The sequence below is a fragment of the Oncorhynchus clarkii genome, chromosome 33 (assembly GCF_045791955.1).
Source record: "Oncorhynchus clarkii lewisi isolate Uvic-CL-2024 chromosome 33, UVic_Ocla_1.0, whole genome shotgun sequence".
Taxonomy (NCBI): Eukaryota; Metazoa; Chordata; class Actinopteri; order Salmoniformes; family Salmonidae; genus Oncorhynchus; species Oncorhynchus clarkii.
In genome coordinates, this window is record NC_092179.1 from 31,298,678 (window position 1) to 31,316,814 (window position 18,137).

Genomic DNA, 18,137 nt, shown 5'->3' on the forward strand with positions numbered 1-18,137 from the left:
ACAGTAAGGCTTTGTTGGCAGAATAGATGGATGCAGTTCAATGCACGACTCATATAATTCACCAAGACATTTCTTCATAGTCCAACAAATACCATTCAGTTGTCAAAACGTGGGTTGAGAGAAGCAGGCATTGGCAGGCAAGCACTTGGGCTCCTGAGTGGTGCAGCGGTCTAAGGCACTGCATCTCAGTGTTAGAGGCGTCACTACAGACACCCTGGTTTGAATCCAGGCTGTGTCACAACCGGCCGTGATTGGGATTGGGCGGTGCACAATTGACCCAGCGTCATCCGGGTTTGGCCGGTGTAGGCCGTCATTGAAAATAAGAATTTGTTCTTAACTGACTTGCCTAGTTCAATAAAGGTTAAAAGTTAACAAAAATTTCACCATAATTTATCAGTGCAATTTTGACGGCCAATTACAAGCTGGAAAAGTTTGAGAGGGTTTATCTAATGTTCCCTGGTTAGATTTGAGCTCTTCTCCCTATGGCTAACATTAGTTGTTGATCTTGTTGTTGTGCATAGGGAACTGAGGGAGAGCCTACCTGTTCATGGTTGGAAGAGGACTCCCGTGGTATTTACATATTTGCAGAAATCCATTCAGGTGTATTTTGGGGCTTTTGAAGAATCCTTTCTCATGAAAGTCACACTGTTGCTAATGACTGTAGACACACAGTCCAGTTCAAAGTGAATGATGTCGGTCCCATGTGGAAAGTGACTTATTTGCATATAGGCCTACTGCAGCTCTGATTGGCTATGGCACACCGGTCTGTGTAGAGTCCGGTTCTGGACAAGACTGACACATTCTTATTTGGGTTTATTTACTGCAGTGTTTATGAATTGTCCAAACGTACGGCTGCTTTCCCACTCTATATTGCTATAGAATTATCATAAAAGCCTTACGTCATTCCCAAGCATTGTCTGAAGGAATGAAAACGTGAAAATGACCATATCAGTGTCAGGAAATGTGCCCAGCAGATGCATGTCTGTGTTCCCAGTCATGTGAAATACATGAGAACATCTGCGGCGACCTAACGAATGTTCTGGGAACCTAAACAGAACCAATTTTAGTTTGCTGGGAAAACATCACTGGTGCATTGTTGTTGTTAAAAACACTCTCAATGTCTTTGGGATGATATCATCCTAATGTTAGATAAAACCCTAACTAGAACCTAATGGAATCTTTGCTAATTGTCTGGGAAGGTTCCTGGTTTGCTGTGGGTTTTGATCGGTTAGACCAGGACACCATTAGTTGGCTAGAGAGCAATAATCCTCTGCTTCGTCCTTCATCCTGTCTCTCCTCTTTACCCCTCCTCTGCCTCTTCCCCCTCCTCTGCCTCTTCTCCCTCCTCTGCCTCTTCCCCCTCCTCTGCCTCTTCCCCCTCCTCTGCCTCTTCTCCCATCTCTGCCTCTTCTCCCTCCTCTGCCTCTTCTCCCTCCTCTGCCTCTTCCCCCTCCTCTGCCTCTTCCCCCTCCTCTGCCTCTTCTCCCTCCTCTGCCTCTTCTCCCTCCTCTGCCTCTTCTCCCTCCTCTGCCTCTTCCCCCTCCTCTGCCTCTTCCCCCTCCTCTGCCTCTTCTCCCTCCTCTGCCTCTTCTCCCATCTCTGCCTCTTCTCCCTCCTCTGCCTCTTCCCCCTCCTCTGCCTCTTCTCCCTCCTCTGCCTCTTCCCCCTCCTCTGCCTCTTCCCCCTCCTCTGCCTCTTCTCCCTCCTCTGCCTCTTCTCCCTCCTCTGCCTCTTCTCCCTCCTCTGCCTCTTCTCCCTCCTCTGCCTCTTCCCCCTCCTCTGCCTCTTCTCCCTCCTCTGCCTCTTCCCCCTCCTCTGCCTCTTCTCCCTCCTCTGCCTCTTCTCCCTCCTCTGCCTCTTCCCCCTCCTCTGCCTCTTCCCCCTCCTCTGCCTCTTCTCCCTCCTCTGCCTCTTCCCCCTCCTCTGCCTCTTCCCCCTCCTCTGCCTCTTCTCCCTCCTCTGCCTCTTCTCCCTCCTCTGCCTCTTCTCCCTCCTCTGCCTCTTCTCCCTCCTCTGCCTCTTCCCCCATCTCTGCCTCTTCCCCCATCTCTGCCTCTTCTCCCTCCTCTGCCTCTTCTCCCTCCTCTGCCTCTTCCCCCTCCACTGCCTCTTCTCCCATCTCTGCCAGCTCCTAAAACGAGCCTCTCACGTTTCACCCTAATTGCATAGGTGAACAGGGAATGGGAATTACGAGGGATGTTTTTGCCTTTCTCACACTCATAAGCAGTACAGTAAAGCCACACTCAGGGCAGCTGCTGTTTACTTTGGAGCTGGCTTTAGGTGGCCAGGAGAATGCCTGTCTCCAGTCTCCGGTCCGTCAGCCCTACAGCCAGACCCAGACCTGGGGCCGAGGGGTCCTTGAGGCAGGCGCCAGGCTGGAGGCTACAACTGACCAACCAGAGTTCAGAGACTATTAATCCACCAATTAGACATTAGAATGGAAGGAATAACCTCTCATTTGGCTGCCATGGATACAGCTAGACTGGGCGTTGACCTGAACAGAACAGAGTTCTAGAATATAGAATACTCTCAGGGTTATCTAACAGAACAGGCCCAGAGTTCTAGAATATAGAATACTCTCAGGGTTATCTAACAGAACAGGCACAGAGTTCTAGAATATAGAATACTCTCAGGGTTCTCTTACAGAACTGGCCTAGAGTTCTAGAATATAGAATACTCTCAGGGTTCTCTTACAGAATAGAGTTCTAGAATATAGAATCCTCCCAGGGTTCTCTTGCAGAACAGAGTTCTAGAATATAGAATACTCTCAGGGTTATCTAACAGAACAGGCCCAGAGTTCTAGAATATAGAATACTCTCAGGGTTCTCTTAAAGAACAGGCCCAGAGTTCTAGAATATAAAATCTTCTCAGGGTTCTCTTACAGAATAGAGTTCTAGAATATAGAATCCTCCCAGGGTTCTCTTGCAGAACAGAGTTCTAGAATATAGAATACTCTCAGGGTTCTCTTACAGAACAGAGTTCTAGAATATAGAATCCTCTCAGGGTTCTCTTACAGAACAGAGTTCTAGAATATAGAATATTCTCAGGGTTCTCTTACAGAACAGAGTTCTAGAATATAGAATATTCTCAGGGTTCTCTTACAGAACAGAGTTCTAGAATATAGAATCGTGTCAGGGTTCTCTTACAGAACAGAGTTCTAGAATATAGAATCCTCTCAGGGTTCTCTTACAGAACAGAGTTCTAGAATATAGAATCCTCTCAGGGTTCTCTTACAGAACAGAGTTCTAGAATATAGAATATTCTCAGGGTTCTCTTACAGAACAGAGTTCTAGAATATAGAATACTCTCAGGGTTCTCTTACAGAACAGAGTTCTAGAATATAGAATCGTGTCAGGGTTCTCTTACAGAACAGAGTTCTAGAATATAGAATCGTGTCAGGGTTCTCTTACAGAACAGAGTTCTAGAATATAGAATCGTGTCAGGGTTCTCTTACAGAACAGAGTTCTAGAATATAGAATCGTGTCAGGGTTCTCTTACAGAACAGAGTTTTAGAATATAGAATCCTCTCAGGGTTCTCTTACAGAACAGAGTTCTAGAATATAGAATACTCTCAGGGTTCTCTTACAGAACTCTGGTATTTGTTTCTTTCATCTTCCTCTAAAAGGGTATTTGGTTCCTTGACCTTGGGCGCCACCTGCCTTGCTGTCTCCTCTCTTTCCTCCTCCTCTTCTCTCTCTCTCTTTATCATTTTCATTCAACCTTCAGTTGGGATAAAAAAGAAAAACAGCATTTTTCTTCTTCATGTCCTGAATTCTTTTAAACTTCAGAGACGTTTTTCCTTTGGCAGCCGAGCACAGAGAGACAGACATGCCATATTTACACGTGTGGAGTGAATCATATACCCCCCTCCATCCCTCCACCCTCCTCCTCTCCACCCAACCACCCTGACAGATTGAATATCGACAGATTGAAGAAATCAGCGCTTAGAGAGAGAGAGAGAGAGAGAGAGAGAGAGAGTGAGAGGGAGAGAGAGAGAGAGAGAGGCAGAAAGAGAGAGAGAGAGAGAGAGAGAGGCAGAGAGAGAAATAAAGAGTAGGATCAGATGACTGTGAATGTGGAAAAATAAAGAGGAGAAAGAGAAGATGATGGTAACAGAGCTGGATCAGAACAGACCTGTTTTACAGCGTTGGGTTAGGGACCACACCTTTTACTGTGCGGTCGGTGGCGATAGATTCCCAGCATGCATAGCGGTGAGCAGGCCCCATCCAGAGTTTTCCGCAGCCACTCATCAGACAGGCCGCAGGGTTCGACCTAACACTGCACAATAGTAATATTCCCAGTAATGTAACCCACTACCCTGCCGTTACAAGCACCAGGCTCAACCAACCAAGATACTTCAGGACCACACAGAGATGGTGGAGAGAGGAAGAGGAGGAGGAAGGATGAGAGGGAGAGAGAATATGTCTGACTGAGTTAGCTCTAGAACTAGAGAGAGAGATAGAGGGGGAGGGGGAGGGAAAGGGATAGAAAGAGACAGAGAAAGGGAGAGAGAGAGAGAGACAGGGGGAGGGGGAGGGGGAGGGAAAGGGATAGAAAGAGACAGAGAAAGGGAGAGAGAGAGAGAGAGGGAGGGGGAGGGAAAGGGATAGAAAGAGACAGAGAAAGGGAGAGAGAGAGAGAGAGAGAGACAGGGGGAGGGGGAGGGAAAGGGATAGAAAGAGACAGAGAAAGGGAGAGAGAGAGAGACAGGGGGAGGGGGAGGGAAAGGGATAGAAAGAGACAGAGAAAGGGAGAGAGAGAGAGAGAGAGAGAGAGAGAGAGAGAGAGACAGGGGGAGGGAAAGGGATAGAAAGAGACAGAGGAAAGGGAGAGAGAGAGAGACAGGGGGAGGGGGAGGGAAAGGGATAGAAAGAGACAGAGAGAGAGAGAGACAGGGGGAGGGGGAGGGAAAGGGATAGAAAGAGACAGAGAAAGGGAGAGAGAGAGAGAGACAGACAGAGATAGAGCATTTATTTCCACCTATAACAGAACAAGAATGTACCAGGATAAAGTTGAAGAAGGCACAGAGAGCCATCCCACTGTTAGCTAATCTATCTATGACTTCTGTGCGTGTGTGTGTTTGTGTCTGTCTGTCTGTCTGTCTGTCTGTCTGTCTGTCTGTCTGTCTGTCTGTCTGTGTGCATGTTTTCCTATAGATTTCTGAGAAGTAAGTTCTCCCCCCATTCCTCCCCTCTCTCCCCTACCCCTAGGGAGAAGGAGAGAGGGAGAGAGGGAAAGTGTGAGAGGGAAGGAGGGAGAAGGAAAGAGAGAGCGGGGGGGGGGGGGGGGGGGGGGGGGGGGGGGGGGGGGGGGCGAGAGAGAGCATCACCACAGATTGTCCATTATATTGAGCAGATACTCAAGTGGCCACTCTAACAATTAAAATTAATGTCTTCAAAAATGAAATTCAATCGAGAAGAGGCAAGATCAGATGGGACCATTCTAGCCAATGAGAGAGCAGATAAGCATGTGAACAACAGGCACAACTCTGGCAGGCACAACTGATATACATTTTCTCAAAGTTGCCAGGATGTCACATGTCCTACTGGTATCAGTATACTCCTAACAGGATGTGACATGTTCTACTGGTATCAGTATACTCCTAACAGGATGTGACGTGTCCTACTGGTATCAGTATACTCCTAACAGGATGTGACATGTCCTACTGGTATCAGTATACTCCTAACAGGATGTGACATGTCCTACTGGTATCAGTATACTCCTAACAGGATGTGACGTGTCCTACTGGTATCAGTAAACTCCTAACAGGATGTGACGTGTCCTACTGGTATCAGTATACTCCTAACAGGATGTGACGTGTCCTACTGGTATCAGTATACTCCTAACAGGATGTGACGTGTCCTACTGGTATCAGTATACTCCTAACAGGATGTGACATGTCCTACTGGTATCAGTATACTCCTAACAGGATGTGACAGGTCCTACTGGTATCAGTATACTCCTAACAGGATGTGACATGTCCTACTGGTATCAGTATACTCCTAACAGGATGTGACATGTCCTACTGGTATCAGTATACTACTAACAGGATGTGACGTGTCCTACTGGTATCAGTAAACTCCTAACAGGATGTGACGTGTCCTACTGGTATCAGTATACTCCTAACAGGATGTGACGTGTCCTACTGGTATCAGTATACTCCTAACAGGATGTGACGTGTCCTACTTGTATCAGTATACTCCTAACAGGATGTCACGTGTCCTACTGGTATCAGTAAACTCCTAACAGGATGTGACATGTCCTACTGGTATCAGTAAACTCCTAACAGGATGTGACGTGTCCTACTGGTATCAGTAAACTCCTAACAGGATGTGACATGTCCTACTGGTATCAGTAAACTCCTAACAGGATGTGACGTGTCCTACTGGTATCAGTAAACTCCTAACAGGATGTCACGTGTCCTACTGGTATCAGTAAACTCCTAACAGGATGTGACGTGTCCTACTGGTATCAGTAAACTCCTAACAGGATGTCACGTGTCCTACTGGTATCAGTATACTCCTAACAGGATGTGACGTGTCCTACTGGTATCAGTATACTCCTAACAGGATGTGACGTGTCCTACTGGTATCAGTAAACTCCTAACAGGATGTGACATGTCCTACTGGTATCAGTAAACTCCTAACAGGATGTGACATGTCCTACTGGTATCAGTAAACTCCTAACAGGATGTGACGTGTCCTACTGGTATCAGTAAACTCCTAACAGGATGTGACGTGTCCTACTGGTATCAGTAAACTCCTAACAGGATGTGACATGTCCTACTGGTATCAGTATACTCCTAACAGGATGTGACATGTCCTACTGGTATCAGTAAACTCCTAACAGGATGTGACATGTCCTACTGGTATCAGTAAACTCCTAACAGGATGTGACATGTCCTACTGGTATCAGTATACTCCTAACAGGATGTGACGTGTCCTACTGGTATCAGTAAACTCCTAACAGGATGTGACGTGTCCTACTGGTATCAGTAAACTCCTAACAGGATGTGACATGTCCTACTGGTATCAGTATACTCCTAACAGGATGTGACATGTCCTACTGGTATCAGTATACTCCTAACAGGATGTGACGTGTCCTACTGGTATCAGTAAACTCCTAACAGGATGTGACGTGTCCTACTGGTATCAGTATACTCCTAACAGGATGTGACGTGTCCTACTGGTATCAGTATACTCCTAACAGGATGTGACGTGTCCTACTGGTATCAGTATACTCCTAACAGGATGTGACATGTCCTACTGGTATCAGTATACTCCTAACAGGATGTGACAGGTCCTACTGGTATCAGTATACTCCTAACAGGATGTGACATGTCCTACTGGTATCAGTATACTCCTAACAGGATGTGACATGTCCTACTGGTATCAGTATACTACTAACAGGATGTGACGTGTCCTACTGGTATCAGTAAACTCCTAACAGGATGTGACGTGTCCTACTGGTATCAGTATACTCCTAACAGGATGTGACGTGTCCTACTGGTATCAGTATACTCCTAACAGGATGTGACGTGTCCTACTTGTATCAGTATACTCCTAACAGGATGTCACGTGTCCTACTGGTATCAGTAAACTCCTAACAGGATGTGACATGTCCTACTGGTATCAGTAAACTCCTAACAGGATGTGACGTGTCCTACTGGTATCAGTAAACTCCTAACAGGATGTGACATGTCCTACTGGTATCAGTAAACTCCTAACAGGATGTGACGTGTCCTACTGGTATCAGTAAACTCCTAACAGGATGTCACGTGTCCTACTGGTATCAGTAAACTCCTAACAGGATGTGACGTGTCCTACTGGTATCAGTAAACTCCTAACAGGATGTCACGTGTCCTACTGGTATCAGTATACTCCTAACAGGATGTGACGTGTCCTACTGGTATCAGTATACTCCTAACAGGATGTGACGTGTCCTACTGGTATCAGTAAACTCCTAACAGGATGTGACATGTCCTACTGGTATCAGTAAACTCCTAACAGGATGTGACATGTCCTACTGGTATCAGTAAACTCCTAACAGGATGTGACGTGTCCTACTGGTATCAGTAAACTCCTAACAGGATGTGACGTGTCCTACTGGTATCAGTAAACTCCTAACAGGATGTGACATGTCCTACTGGTATCAGTATACTCCTAACAGGATGTGACATGTCCTACTGGTATCAGTAAACTCCTAACAGGATGTGACATGTCCTACTGGTATCAGTAAACTCCTAACAGGATGTGACATGTCCTACTGGTATCAGTATACTCCTAACAGGATGTGACGTGTCCTACTGGTATCAGTAAACTCCTAACAGGATGTGACGTGTCCTACTGGTATCAGTAAACTCCTAACAGGATGTGACATGTCCTACTGGTATCAGTAAACTCCTAACAGGATGTGACATGTCCTACTGGTATCAGTAAACTCCTAACAGGATGTGACGTGTCCTACTGGTATCAGTATACTCCTAACAGGATGTGACGTGTCCTACTGGTATCAGTAAACTCCTAACAGGATGTGACATGTCCTACTGGTATCAGTAAACTCCTAACAGGATGTGACGTGTCCTACTGGTATCAGTAAACTCCTAACAGGATGTGACGTGTCCTACTGGTATCAGTAAACTCCTAACAGGATGTGACATGTCCTACTTGTATCAGTATACTCCTAACAGGATGTGACGTGTCCTACTGGTATCAGTAAACTCCTAACAGGATGTGACATGTCCTACTGGTATCAGTAAACTCCTAACAGGATGTCACGTGTCCTACTGGTATCAGTATACTCCTAACAGGATGTGACGTGTCCTACTGGTATCAGTATACTCCTAACAGGATGTGACGTGTCCTACTGGTATCAGTATACTCCTAACAGGATGTGACGTGTCCTACTTGTATCAGTATACTCCTAACAGGATGTGACGTGTCCTACTGGTATCAGTAAACTCCTAACAGGATGTGACGTGTCCTACTGGTATCAGTAAACTCCTAACAGGATGTCACGTGTCCTACTGGTATCAGTATACTCCTAACAGGATGTGACGTGTCCTACTGGTATCAGTAAACTCCTAACAGGATGTGACATGTCCTACTGGTATCAGTAAACTCCTAACAGGATGTGACATGTCCTACTGGTATCAGTAAAGTCCTAACAGGATGTGACATGTCCTACTGGTATCAGTAAACTCCTAACAGGATGTGACATGTCCTACTGGTATCAGTATACTCCTAACAGGATGTGACATGTCCTACTGGTATCAGTAAAGTCCTAACAGGATGTGACGTGTCCTACTGGTATCAGTAAACTCCTAACAGGATGTGACGTGTCCTACTGGTATCAGTAAACTCCTAACAACTTAACATTACCAAACTTCTATTAGATCAAATAAGCAACACGTATCAAATAAGCCATTACATGTTTGTTGTTGACCAAATGCAACACTCTCTCATTGACCTCCATACAAAAACCCCTTTGCTTGGTGAGCAAAAAAATACCAAAACATGGCAGATTTGGGGCCCAACTATTCCTCTCGCTTCGCCACTTCCTCTCTGGCATCACAAAGCCAAATGACTCACAGGCAAGTCATCAGAGGTCATTGTCCTATTTTGAATCCCTCAAATCAATGTTGAATCCCTCAAATCCATTTTGAATCCCTCAAATCCATTTTGAATCCCTCAAATCCATGTTGAATCCTTCAAATCCATGATGAATCCTTCAAATCCATTTTGAATCCCTCAAATCCATGATGAATCCCTCAAATCCATTTTGAATCCCTCAAATCCATGATGAATCCTTCAAATCCATTTTGAATCCCTCAAATCCATGTTGAATCCCTCAAATCCATGATGAATCCCTCAAATCCATTTTGAATCCCTCAAATCCATTTTGAATCCCTCAAATCCATGATGAATCCCTCAAATCCAATTTGAATCCCTCAAATCCATTTTGAATCCCTCAAATCCATGTTGAATCCCTCAAATCCATGATGAATCCCTCAAATCCAATTTGAATCCCTCAAATCCATTTTGAATCCCTCAAATCCATGTTGAATCCCTCAAATCCATGTTGAATCCCTCAAATCCATTTTGAATCCCTCAAATCCAATTTGAATCCCTCAAATCCATGTTGAATCCCTCAAATCCATTTTGAATCCCTCAACCCAAACCCCAAAAAGTGTTTTGGACTACAGCAGTCTCTATAGTGTCTGTGTTGTACTTCTCTGTTCTGTTACTTCAGAGTCCTGACAGAGACAGTGTTACTGAGAGCTCCTCCAATCACTATAATGCTTTATAAGCTCCAGGTTTCAGAGTGTATCAACCTCTACATCTGCATTGCTTGTCTTTGGGGGTTTCAGGCTGGGTTTCTGTACTGTACTTAGTGACATCTGCTGATGTATAAAGGGATTTATAAATACACTTTGACATGTTTTTATTTCACCTTTATTTAACCAGGTCGGCCAGTTGAGAACACCTTTATTTAACCAGGTAGGCCAGTTGAGAACATCTTTATTTAACCAGGTAGGCCAGTTGAGAACACCTTTATTTAACCAGGTAGGCTAGTTGAGAACACCTTTATTTAACCAGGTAGGCCAGTTGAGAACACCTTTATTTAACCAGGTAGGCCAGTTGAGAAACACCTTTATTTAACCAGGTAGGCTAGTTGAGAACACCTTTATTTAACCAGGTCGGCCAGTTGAGAACACCTTTATTTAACCAGGTAGGCTAGTTGAGAACACCTTTATTTAACCAGGTAGGCTAGTTGAGAACACCTTTATTTAACCAGGTCGGCCAGTTGAGAACACCTTTATTTAACCAGGTAGGCTAGTTGAGAACACCTTTATTTAACCAGGTAGGCCAGTTGAGAACACCTTTATTTAACCAGGTAGGCTAGTTGAGAACACCTTTATTTAACCAGGTAGGCTAGTTGAGAACACCTTTATTTAACCAGGTAGGCCAGTTGAGAACACCTTTATTTAACCAGGTAGACTAGTTGAGAACACCTTTATTTAACCAGGTAGGCCAGTTGAGAACACCTTTATTTAACCAGGTAGGCCAGTTGAGAACACCTTTATTTAACCAGGTAGGCCAGTTGAGAACAAGTTGTCATTTACACCTGCGACCTGGCCAAGATAAAGCACAGCAGTGCGACACAAACAACATTGTTTGAGGAAGTCATCCCTGAGGTGGACTTTATAGTCATTAACACTGTCTGATGACACACATTCTGATGTAATTATATTGGATGTTACATTATACACACACACACACACACACACACACACACACACACAACCACACACAGTCCTGTGTGACAGATGACGGCGACTCACACGGTGGAAGTAATGAAGGCAGAGAGAGCGCTGGGGGCTCTCTGTGTGTGTGTGTGTGTGTGTGTGTGTGTGTGTGTGTGCTGGCTGCACCCCTTTCAGAGCATCAGAACATCCGCTGATGGTCCATTAGCCAGCTATAGTTAGACCAGACTAGGACATTAGGAAACCCTGTAGGACATTTACCAGACAGCGGATGTTCTGTCCCCACTGGTTCCCTGTTCTGTTAAAGACACACAGAGTCTGTGAGGGGTTGTTATGGAGACTGTTACTGTGTCTTGTCTACCTCAGGGATGACTTCCTCACTGGTTCCCTGTTCTGTTAGAGACACACAGAGTCTGTGAGGGGTTGCTATGGAGACTGTTACTGTGTCTTGTCTACCTCAGGGATGACTTCCTCACTGCACTGGTTCCCTGTTATGTTAGAGACACACAGAGTCTGTGAGGGGCTGTTATGGAGACTGTTACTGTGTCTTGTCTACCTCAGGGATGACTTCCTCACTAGTTCCCTGTTATGTTAGAGACACACAGAGTCTGTGAGGGGTTGTTATGGAGACTGTTACTGTGTCTTGTCTACCTCAGGGATGACTTCCTCACTGCACTGGTTCCCTGTTATGTTAGAGACACACAGAGTCTGTGAGGGGCTGTTATGGAGACTGTTACTGTGTCTTGTCTACCTCAGGGATGACTTCCTCACTGGTTCCCTGTTCTGTTAGAGACACACAGAGTCTGTGAGGGGTTGTTATGGAGACTGTAACTGTGTCTTGTCTACCTCAGGGATGACTTCCTCACTGCACTGGTTCCCTGTTATGTTAGAGACACACAGAGTCTGTGAGGGGCTGTTATGGAGACTGTTACTGTGTCTTGTCTACCTCAGGGATGACTTCCTCACTGCACTGGTTCCCTGTTATGTTAGAGACACACAGAGTCTGTGAGGGGCTGTTATGGAGACTGTTACTGTGTCTTGTCTACCTCAGGGATGACTTCCTCACTAGTTCCCTGTTATGTTAGAGACACACAGAGTCTGTGAGGGGTTGTTATGGAGACTGTTACTGTGTCTTGTCTACCTCAGGGATGACTTCCTCACTGCACTGGTTCCCTGTTATGTTAGAGACACACAGAGTCTGTGAGGGGCTGTTATGGAGACTGTTACTGTGTCTTGTCTACCTCAGGGATGACTTCCTCACTGGTTCCCTGTTCTGTTAGAGACACACAGAGTCTGTGAGGGGTTGTTATGGAGACTGTTACTGTGTCTTGTCTACCTCAGGGATGACTTCCTCACTGCACTGGTTCCCTGTTATGTTAGAGACACACAGAGTCTGTGAGGGGTTGTTATGGAGACTGTAACTGTGTCTTGTCTACCTCAGGGATGACTTCCTCACTGCACTAGTTCCCTGTTATGTTAGAGAGACACACAGAGTCTGTGAGGGGTTGTTATGGAGACTGTAACTGTGTCTTGTCTACCTCAGGGATGACTTCCTCACTAGTTCCCTGTTATGTTAGAGACACACAGAGTCTGTGAGGGGTTGCTATGGAGACTGTTACTGTGTCTTGTCTACCTCAGGGATGACTTCCTCACTAGTTCCCTGTTATGTTAGAGACACACAGAGTCTGTGAGGGGTTGTTATGGAGACTGTTACTGTGTCTTGTCTACCTCAGGGATGACTTCCTCACTGCACTGGTTCCCTGTTATGTTAGAGACACACAGAGTCTGTGAGGGGTTGTTATGGAGACTGTAACTGTGTCTTGTCTACCTCAGGGATGACTTCCTCACTAGTTCCCTGTTATGTTAGAGACACACAGAGTCTGTGAGGGGCTGTTATGGAGACTGTTACTGTGTCTTGTCTACCTCAGGGATGACTTCCTCACTGCACTGGTTCCCTGTTATGTTAGAGACACACAGAGTCTGTGAAGGGTTGTTATGGAGACTGTTACTGTGTCTTGTCTACCTCAGGGATGACTTCCTCACTGCACTAGTTCCCTGTTATGTTAGAGACACACAGAGTCTGTGAGGGGCTGTTATGGAGACTGTTACTGTGTCTTGTCTACCTCAGGGATGACTTCCTCACTAGTTCCCTGTTATGTTAGAGACACACAGAGTCTGTGAAGGGTTGTTATGGAGACTGTTACTGTGTCTTGTCTACCTCAGGGATGACTTCCTCACTAGTTCCCTGTTATGTTAGAGACACACAGAGTCTGTGAAGGGTTGTTATGGAGACTGTTACTGTGTCTTGTCTACCTCAGGGATGACTTCCTCACTAGTTCCCTGTTATGTTAGAGACACACAGAGTCTGTGAAGGGTTGTTATGGAGACTGTTACTGTGTCTTGTCTACCTCAGGGATGACTTCCTCACTAGTTCCCTGTTATGTTAGAGACACACAGAGTCTGTGAAGGGTTGTTATGGAGACTGTTACTGTGTCTTGTCTACCTCAGGGATGACTTCCTCACTGCACTAGTTCCCTGTTATGTTAGAGACACACAGAGTCTGTGAGGGGTTGTTATGGAGACTGTTACTGTGTCTTGTCTACCTCAGGGATGACTTCCTCACTAGTTCCCTGTTATGTTAGAGACACACAGAGTCTGTGAGGGGTTGCTATGGAGACTGTTACTGTGTCTTGTCTACCTCAGGGATGACTTCCTCACTGGTTCCCTGTTATGTTAGAGACACACAGAGTCTGTGAGGGGTTGCTATGGAGACTGTTACTGTGTCTTGTCTACCTCAGGGATGACTTCCTCACTGGTTCCCTGTTATGTTAGAGACACACAGAGTCTGTGAGGGGTTGTTATGGAGACTGTAACTGTGTCTTGTCTACCTCAGGGATGACTTCCTCACTAGTTCCCTGTTATGTTAGAGACACACAGAGTCTGTGAGGGGTTGTTATGGAGACTGTAACTGTGTCTTGTCTAAATCAGGGATGACTTCCCCACTGGTTCCCTGTTATGTTAGAGACACACCGAGTCTGTGAAGGGTTGTTATGGAGACTGTTACTTTAACAGCCAGGTGAAGAGGTATACATGTATAAGTCTAACAACCTGATTGTGGTTATAGTTTTATTCATACACATGGTAGAATAGATATACATAACGTGAACTAACTCACTTTTGTACATCGTGCTGGTCCGTAAAATTGACTTTGTTTTAGCGCCCCAAAAACGTAATACTTCCAGGTCGTCTGTAGTATCAATGCCATAGGAAAGCACCATTTGGAAAGGGGAGCCTTTCCAACCAAATCAATGAGGAGACCTTCATGATGCCCGTCTCTGCCTGATTCAACAATGAGCTCCGTCTGGTCTTTCTACAAATGGTGGGTGGGGAAGCGTCTATTTTCACTCGATCTGTCAACTTATCACCTTATCGCCTCTAAAATGTAAATAAAACACTGTAAAGAGTTTATATAACATGTCATTACATACCTATTTGAAGGTTTGTGTCGAATTTGAATCGGGTTTTTAGGGCGTGGCTAAAGTGATCTTCAGAAGTTAACAGCAGGTTTTTAGGGCGGGGCTAAAGTGATCTTCAGAAGATAACAGCAGGTTTTTAGGGCGTGGCTAAAGTGATCTTCAGAAGATAACAGCAGGTTTTTAGGGCGGGGCTAAAGTGATCTTCAGAAGATAACAGCAGGTTTTTAGGGCGTGGCTAAAGTGATCTTCAGAAGATAACAGCAGGTTTTTAGGGCGGGGCTAAAGTGATCTTCAGAAGATAACAGCAGGTTTTTAGGGCGTGGCTAAAGTGATCTTCAGAAGATAACAGCAGGTTTTTAGGGCGGGGCTAAAGTGATCTTCAGAAGATAACAGCAGGTTTTTAGGGCGTGGCTAAAGTGATCTTCAGAAGATAACAGCAGGTTTTTAGGGCGGGGCTAAAGTGATCTTCAGAAGATAACAGCAGGTTTTTAGGGCGGGGCTAAAGTGAAGAGTCATGATAGCTTGCAGTGATGATACAAAATATGACTAGGTATCCCCCCTTACCCTGTCCCTTACCCTGTCCCCTGTCCCTGTCCCCTTACCCTGTCCCTTACCCTGTCCCCTTACCCTGTCCCCTTACCCTGTCCCTTACCCTGTCCCCTTACCATGTCCCTTACCCTGTCCCCTTACCCTGTCCCCTGTCCCTTACCCTGTCCCCTGTCCCCTTACCCTGTCCCCTGTCCCTTACCCTGTCCCTTACCCTGTCCCTTACCCTGTCCCCTACCCTGTCCCTTACCCTGTCCCTTACCCTGTCCCTTACCCTGTCCCTTACCCTGTCCCCTGTCCCTTACCCTGTCCCCTACCCTGTCCCCTACCCTGTCCCTTACCCTGTCCCCTACCCTGTCCCTTACCCTGTCCCTTACCCTGTCCCTTACCCTGTCCCCTGTCCCTTACCCTGTCCCCTGTCCCTTACCCTGTCCCCTACCCTGTCCCTTACCCTGTCCCTTACCCTGTCCCTTACCCTGTCCCCTTACCCTGTCCCTTACCCTGTCCCTTACCCTGTCCCCTACCCTGTCCCTTACCCTGTACCTTACCCTGTACCTTACCCTGTCCCTTACCCTGTCCCTTACCCTGTCCATTACCCTGTCCCTTACCCTGTCCCTTACCCTGTCCCTTACCCTGTCCCCTGTCCCTGTCCCCTAACCCTGTCCCCTGTCCCCTGTCCCCTGTCCCCTAACCTGTCCCTTACCCTGTCCCTGTCCCTTACCCTGTCCCTTACCCTGTCCCTTACCCTGTCCCCGTACCCTGTCCCTGTCCCTTACCCTGTCCCTGTCCCTTACCCTGTCCCTGTCCCTTACCCTGTCCCTGTCCCTTACCCTGTCCCTGTCCCTTACCCTGTCCCTTACCCTGTCCCTGTCCCTTACCCTGTCCCTGTCCCTTACCCTGTCCCTTACCCTGTCCCTTACCCTGTCCCTGTCCCTTACCCTGTCCCTGTCCCTTACCCTGTCCCTGTCCCTGTCCCTTACCCTGTCCCTGTCCCTTACCCTGTCCCTGTTTTTAAATGGTGAGAGAAGCTCTACCCGTGGTGGAGAGAGGCTGTAAGACAGAATTAGTTGCATTATGAGGCTGCACGTTATGTCATGACACGTCACAATTTAACACACAGCGTTGGGTCAGTTTTTTCCACTTTTCTCCAATATTATTGGGCAATTACCATGTCAATCAACGCTTGAATAGAAACATAGTTCACACCCCAGATTTGGATGTCAACACTGTCGCCTCGTTTGAATGTCACGGTTGCACAAGTTTGTACGGAATGGTGTTAGTCACCGTGAAAGCTCTAACAGCTCTGTTTCCCTCTGGATCAGGTCTGATATTCCAGCTCTGTTTCCCTCTGGATCAGGTCTGATATTCCATCTCTGGATCAGGTCTGATATTCCATCTCTGGATCAGGTCTGATATTCCATCTCTGGATCAGGTCTGATATTTCATCTCTGGATCAGGTCTGATATTCCATCTCTGGATCAGGTCTGATATTCCATCTCTGGATCAGGTCTGATATTTCATCTCTGGATCAGGTCTGATATTCCATCTCTGGATCAGGTCTGATATTTCATCTCTGGATCAGGTCTGATATTCCAGCTCTGTTTCCCTCAGGATCAGGTCTGATATTCCATCTCTGTTTCCTCTGGATCAGGTCTGATATTCCATCTCTGTTTCCTCTGGATCAGGTCTGATATTCCAGCTTTGTTTTCCCCACCAGTGTAGAGGAGGACAGGAGAAGATAAGAGGGTAGAGGACAGGAGAGGAGAGGAGATGAGTGAAGAGGAGAGGATGAGAGGATGAGAGGAGGGGAGAGGATGAGAGAAGGGGAAAGGAGAGGATGAGAGGAGAGGAGGGGAGAGGATGAGAGAAGGGGAAAGGAGAGGATGAGAGTAGATGAGAGGAGGGGAGAGGATGAGAGGAGGGGAGAGGATGAGAGGAGAGGAGGGGAGAGGATGAGAGGATGGGAGAGTATGAGAGAAGGGGAGAGGATGAGAAGAGAGGAGGGGAGAGGATGAGAGGGGGGAGGATGAGAGGATGAGAGGGGGGAGGAGGAGAGGATGAGAAGAGAGGAAATAAGCAGGTAGAAACAAAGTGATCCCATAGACAATGAGCATAGTTCAGGCAGGCCATTGGAATCCATTCTGTGCCTCTCTCTCTGTGTGCTGCTGCCCGCCAGTTATGAGAGGGCAACAGCTGTGATCTATTTCAACTCTCAGTGGTGTGCAGGATAAGTGTTGGGAACACCAACCTGACAGCTCCCGTAACCATCCAGAAGTAATATGGCACCCTATCCACTATATAATGCACTAGGGTACTCTTCACCAGGGCCCATAGGCATCTGGTCAAAAGTAGTGCACTATGTAGGGAATAGGATGCCATTTGTGACACAACCATTGTGTTTACTGCAAAAACCCAAACTGTGATTAAATGACACTTTGGCTGTGCCGCAGTAATCATAGTCACGCCAACATGAATGATTTGACTTGAGCTGATTATATATACTCCCAACTACTCTGCCTTGGCATATGTATCTCCTAACTACTCTGCCTTGACATATGTACTGTATCTCCCAACTACTCTGCCTTGGCACATATACTTCTAACTACTCTGCCTTGGCATATATACTCCCAACTACTCTGCCTTGGCATATGTACTGTATCTCCCAACTACTCTGCCTTGGCATATATACTTCTAATTACTCTGCCTTGGCATATATACTCCCAACTACTCTGCCTTGGCACATATACTCCTAACTACTCTGCCTTGGCACATATACTCCTAACTACTCTGCCTTGGCACATATACTCCTAACTACTCTGCCTTGGCATATGTACTGTATCTCCTGATTA

The 18,137-nt window shown here is 46.4% G+C and overlaps 1 protein-coding gene across 1 annotated transcript in view; it reads left to right on the forward strand.

Moving 5' to 3' along the window:
* Positions 1–18,137, forward strand: part of LOC139393333 (ELKS/Rab6-interacting/CAST family member 1-like) — a 300,021-nt gene that overhangs the window by 240,465 nt on the left and 41,419 nt on the right. The gene's annotated exons all lie outside the window — the stretch shown is intronic.